Source organism: Lepeophtheirus salmonis, chromosome 5 (assembly GCF_016086655.4).
Source record: "Lepeophtheirus salmonis chromosome 5, UVic_Lsal_1.4, whole genome shotgun sequence".
Taxonomy (NCBI): Eukaryota; Metazoa; Arthropoda; class Copepoda; order Siphonostomatoida; family Caligidae; genus Lepeophtheirus; species Lepeophtheirus salmonis.
In genome coordinates, this window is record NC_052135.2 from 48,472,187 (window position 1) to 48,478,223 (window position 6,037).

General features: G+C 31.0%; 1 long non-coding RNA gene across 1 annotated transcript; it reads right to left on the reverse strand.

The window, feature by feature from the left end:
• Positions 1-1,537: 1,537 nt before the first annotated feature.
• Positions 1,538-2,207, reverse strand: LOC139905590 (uncharacterized). The gene is made up of 3 exons (XR_011780471.1): positions 2,110-2,207; positions 1,917-2,056; positions 1,538-1,855 (listed from the first exon to the last, which is right to left on the reverse strand). It is a non-coding gene; the product is annotated as an uncharacterized lncRNA (long non-coding RNA).
• Between the last annotated feature and the right edge of the window lie 3,830 nt (positions 2,208-6,037).

A 6,037-nucleotide genomic window follows, 5' to 3' on the forward strand; every position in this document is an offset into this window, starting at 1 on the left:
ATGACAATTTTAATAGGCAACGATTATGTTAGTAACCTTTTAACCACTATCATATTACAGTGAACCACTATTGTGTTGTGCAAATATAATGTTCATTAATGAATATAAAATATCTTTCTGCAAAAGAACACTCAATAATTTACCTATATGACATATATGGGTGATATGAAAACAATACCTATATATCATTTTAAATTGAATTAAAATATGGAATTGTATACATCAATAAATTTAATACAATTTTTCAGCGAAATATCCGTTCGGCAAATTGTTTTTCTGTAAAATTTACATTCGGCAAATTTTACTTCGGGGAAATATCCGTTTCGCAAGTTGGCCTTTGTCAAAAAAGAATGCAGGTTAAAAGTCCACTCACATATTGAATGGTAAGAAAAATACAGCCCGCAGCTTCTTCCCTTAGCATCATGGATCCCTTCTATATCCAAAAAAATACCACCCGGGTCTTAGGTTTTGCACTGCACACGCAGTTTAAATTTTTTCTCAGGCGTTTCTCTGAGCAATATGTGCCCTCCATAATAAGCTCCCAGTCCTATCACTCAAAGATTTGATTGACCGAACATAATATAATTGTACTGTAATTGCACACGATAATATAGTCTTGCAACGAAATAATCACAATCATACTCTTTACAATTATCCCTTTCAAAATAAAGAGTTTGTGTTATTTAAAATGTTTCGTGATTGGGAGAAAAAAGGTGCCATGTTAGTAGTGTTGTTCTTCCTAAGTTAAATTTATCATGGCATTTTCTCTCCCCCTAACAAGCAACATTTTAAACCACATAACCTCTTTATTTTGAAAGGGAGAGCTGTTGAGGTGAAGATTATAATATAATTATAGTTGGTAATATTGTAGAGAAAAACGCGTGCAAGGAGGAGGGGGAAAAAAGACATATGGTATCATTGTTTAAAATACTGATGTGATTATCATCTGCCTGCTTTATTATGATTTTTGAGGGTATAACGAATGTATTTATTAGCAAAATGTTTAATGAAGATATACTACGTATAATTGACTTCGACGTTTTTTATCCGTTACAGTAGATTTGAAAACGTCACACTCCATGAAATTGTAATTCATTATGAACCTTATTCTCAGAATAATAGCTAATGAAACGACAAAGTAGAGTATTTGAAATATATTTGAAGCTCAAAGTTTAAAAAAGAAGGCTTTAATTAAATATAATCAAGATACTAAAAAATAAACCATTAAACATTTAAGTTAAATATACAAAATTAAACAATTAAAATCATATAACTATTAATAATAATAAATTATAAATACAGAATATTGAAATAATAGATTGATCCAGATAATTTTTTCTTGTTTTAACATCGGAATTCAGTTAAATATGTCATAACTTTAGGTTGCAAAACACAAGCCAGACGTGGAGTTTAATCAAAAAGATAATCACCCCTTTTTCTTCATATGGAAGTTGCTATAAACAAATTGTGCACAGGATAGATATATCTCTACCGATGAGATCATAATAATTATTAATAATAAAGTAAATGTCAAAATCATAAAATTAGACAATAAATATACTAATAAAAAAATTTTATAAATAAATTCATCGTAAAGATTTAGAGCAAAAGCTAATTATGCAGTAATGTCCGGCGATATTACTCCCTATTAAGAGCATCAAAAAAGATTTCCCCCCGTTATTTAGGTATGCTTATATAACAACATACTATTATCATGATGGATATACACAATTGTTAATTATGATGCAACACCCAATGTAACTACCCTCGTTGTTGTGACCATTTAAACAGTTGTTTTTGCCTTTTATGAGTTTTCTGAACACCATTTCTTGGAGCCCATCAACCATAGCTAAGCCTTTAGTGATAAAAAAGTAATTTTATTGACTATGTAATATTGGAAAACCTAATTATCATACCCAAGTCTTAAAGCGAAGTAAGTAGTCTCAGACAAACTAGTTGCAAACCATCCAAAGCTACTACCCCCGTTGTTGTGACCATTTAAGCAGTTGTTTTTGCCCTTTACTGAGTTGTGTATCATAATTCTTGATATGTTTAGCTAAAATAAAATCATATTTTATGGTTACATTTAAAAAAAAATTGAATACTTACTGTGAGATAGTACAAAATTCAGAGTTCCATTTCGATATTCGTAAATACTTATTACTGATAACTTGATCGTCATTTGGTGTGGATGACTCAAAACATTTTTATATGTATTTCTATAAATGACATCAGTAACAAAACATCCTCCATTAATTTAATGATGGCTCCTTGGGAAGGGATATGTTTACCCTTGTATTTCTCCATAAATTTTTTGAACGTAGATGATTAGCAATGGATAAGGTTATATTACATGCAATAAGCATCGTTGTGAGATCAAAGTTAAAGTCTGACTTGATGTATTCATCGTCAAATTGATTTTATAGATGAATATCCATACTCTTGTTATGATATGAGGATAATGAGTGGCGTGTAATTCTAGACAGGGGACTAAAGACACATTTATATCGACAAATCCAACAAACCATCTGTTTCTCATCCGGTAAGTATTTTCCAAATTCCTGGGCCTCCATTTTCATAAATCCAGACAGAAGGCGACGTCATTTTGGGGATTTTATTCAGTTCTCTATCGACTATCACCATCTCATATTATATTAATTTTGAATAATAAAGGCGGGAATGATAACGTTCATGATTGATAGAAGAAGATGTATATTATTTAATCAATGATGCCATAAGTAATTCTTCTTTTCTCCTCGCACGCTTTTGTATTCTTACCAAAATTATCACCCTTAAATATAATAAGTCTGTAGAATGACTGTCTATCTGTCCGTTACAAAATTATTAGATGTACACACAAGGTAAACGTGGTAACCCACATTTACTTTTCTTGCTCACGTTCTTCAAGTACTTGACAGTTGACAAGCGAAGCTTTCTTTACTTCGGATCAATAACCCTGACCTTCTTCAACTAAGAAATAATGTGCATGGAGTGACGTAGCTCAGTGGACAACAAACCCGGGAAAAATTATTCTTTTGAAATCAATACACGTAGGTTAAAACAAGGAATACTAAAAACAACTGGAAGTGCGTCTTAAAATCCCACTCACTTTTTTTCTAAACGAGGAGGCTGAAACATTCTTCCTTTGTTTTATATATTATAATCATACATGTAAATCCGGTGTGTTTTGTAATCGGTAGTATAAGGAACGAATTTTATTTTCGTTAGCAGTTGTCATTATTATTTAATTCCTGAGTAGTGAACATCCTTTTCTAAATATATTCAAAACTTGATTGAACGTTCGTGTGTGCTCATAAAAGACAGAGGGTAACCCTGAGGATTTGTTGCAGAGCTATAATTGTAAGTCCTTGTTGGATTTAGAGTAGAATTGGGGATTAAAATCTGAGTAACTCGAGCAAATATCCTTTTATCTTCCTCTCTTGTCACAGCTGAAGGATGCAAGCAGGGCTATGACGGCATTACTAATGATCCGGATGTGAGCTGTCACAAATTCCTCATGAGGGACTCTAAAATTCTAACCAAATGGCTTAGGGCCATCACAAGAGATACGATTTAATAGACACCAACAGCGAATTCAAGACTATGAAGTCTGTATTTTAAAGTGACTGATTTTATTACTGAATCTTTAGATCAATCCCGTCGTGATAAAGGAAAATCACTCTAACAAAGGTAAGCAATGCTCCCCAATACTATGAATATTGCTTGTTAATATCTGAGACGGCATATTTTTTTGCTAAATTTCTTTTCAAATATTTTTAGAAGCACTGTTCAATGCTTGTCAAATGTCTGGACAACGAAATTATAACATAATTCAGAAGCATTCCCTTCAAATTCTAAATTATGCACTTTAATATAATATTGCAATTTATTCTTTTGTAATTTTGGTAATCAATAATACTCATAAATGATATATATTCACAGGCGGTTGAAAGAGGAAGCCATCCCATCAAAGTGCCCGAATCTGGTAAGCTACCTCTCATCACCATCACCACCTCCAAGACCAACACAGGCATCAACTAGCACAAAAAGAGTGCATTTGGAGAACGAAAGACAAGAAGCTCTGTATTATGCAATGTTTATGGAAGAAACCATTCTTTTGGCACAAGATACCAATGACAAACTCTCTTTGGAATCATTGCCCTCGGGTTCTTGTTGCTTAAAACTCTAAAAAGCTGCACTGTCAAAATCATACATTCAGATATGAAAGGTCTAGACATTGCTGCTTGCCTGGAGGTGGAAGAAGGCCTCTCCTTCAGAATTTTCTGTAACAACATCGAGCTAAATAAGATCTTATTATCACATCAGATAAAATAATAAAAGTAAATACTCTTCTACCAGTAGTTATCATAATACCTTCAACTAAAAATGAATTCCAAAGAAAATTATGCAAGAGTGAGATACGTTCAAGTCATTTAGCAATGATCAGAGATTCCTATTATGTCTATAGATCTGTTTACTCACTATGTAGTCATATTCTAGAATCACTTTACTAGTAGTTGAGGGTATTATGATAGTTTTTAATAAGTGACTGTAAATGAATATTTACCCTGTATTTTATCCAATCCTATGAAAAACAATAAACAACTTCCAAATCTGTTCACTGTTTTCAATTTTGTGGTGAATAATTCTGCGTTACTTACTGAAGTTAAAATATTTGCCATCATCAATACAAGAACAAAAACATAGCCAAACTACATTCGAACTAACAGATGATTGTATTTCCAATATTATATTTTTATTATTACATACAAAATAGAAGCTATTTTTAAACATATGTAAAAAAATATATACTAAATGAATATCGAAAGTAATATAAATTAAGTACTAATTTGTCTGGGTATAAAATGAAATTATTAAGTAAAAGGATAAACATAATTTAGGATAATTTAAGAAATTGACTAATTTAAGATTGTGAAAAATTGTTAGTAGTCTGATAAATATATCGATGTTCATAAATCATACTAGTCATTTCTCATTTTTGTAGTTACAGGAAAAGAGAGAGTCAGCCTTCTTGTGTGAGCGTGATATTTTTTTCCCCTTTCCAGAAGTTCTAGTATTTCTTGGTTAAAATCACAGTCACTCCTAGAAAAGGAAAAATATATTATGTATATGGACTTCAAAGAAGATTCCTAGGTCAGATGGAGTAATTGTAATACTATAATGTTTAACTATTGTTAATCAGTGCAACTCCATCAAGTCAATTAAAATAACATCAACACAATGTTTGCCATAATAGATTTGCCCTCAAATAGGTGTTTTTCAATATAGTGCTCTGTCAAATCACTTTAATTGTATATGAAAAATATATTCTCAATAACGCTCTTGTTGATTGCTTCGATTAAATTGTTGATACTAGAATCGCCAGCTGTTGTAATAGTATAATCAATTTATGCACAATTTATACATAACAAATGACATAAACCTAACAAATTTATTAATTAAATCATTTGGAACACCCTGTACATGGAGTAAATAAAGCAAAATATGTTTGATATGTGATCCTACATACACTATCTATAAAATGGATCTGTGGAGAATACTTTTAAAAATGCAGATATTTTTACAAATGAAAACATTGACATGTTTAACATTATGTAACATTCCCCTTTTTTGCAAAACAACAACCAAAAATGTGAATATTACCATTAATTTTATATCAAAATTAAATAATGAATATGTGTATTGTGCACCAGTTGTAACTTGTATGGATAGATTGTACAATTTGCAAACATAAGAAACTGATATTTTTATAGAATTTAATGTACTTAAAATGTGTATAAAAGAGATTCTTTTTTTTAATGGTTTTTTCCCTTGTGAATCACATAACTGTAGTCATTGGAATAAAAATTATTAAAATAAGAATCTCCTACCAGTGACTAAACCGTGATAAAGTTTGTAGTGGAGACAAAAAAAATATTAGTAACACTATGCAACTAAACCATATTACAAGAAAGACATATGATAAACGTGATAGAGTCTGATTCCAAATATGCCCTTTATTCCCCTCTATTATGCT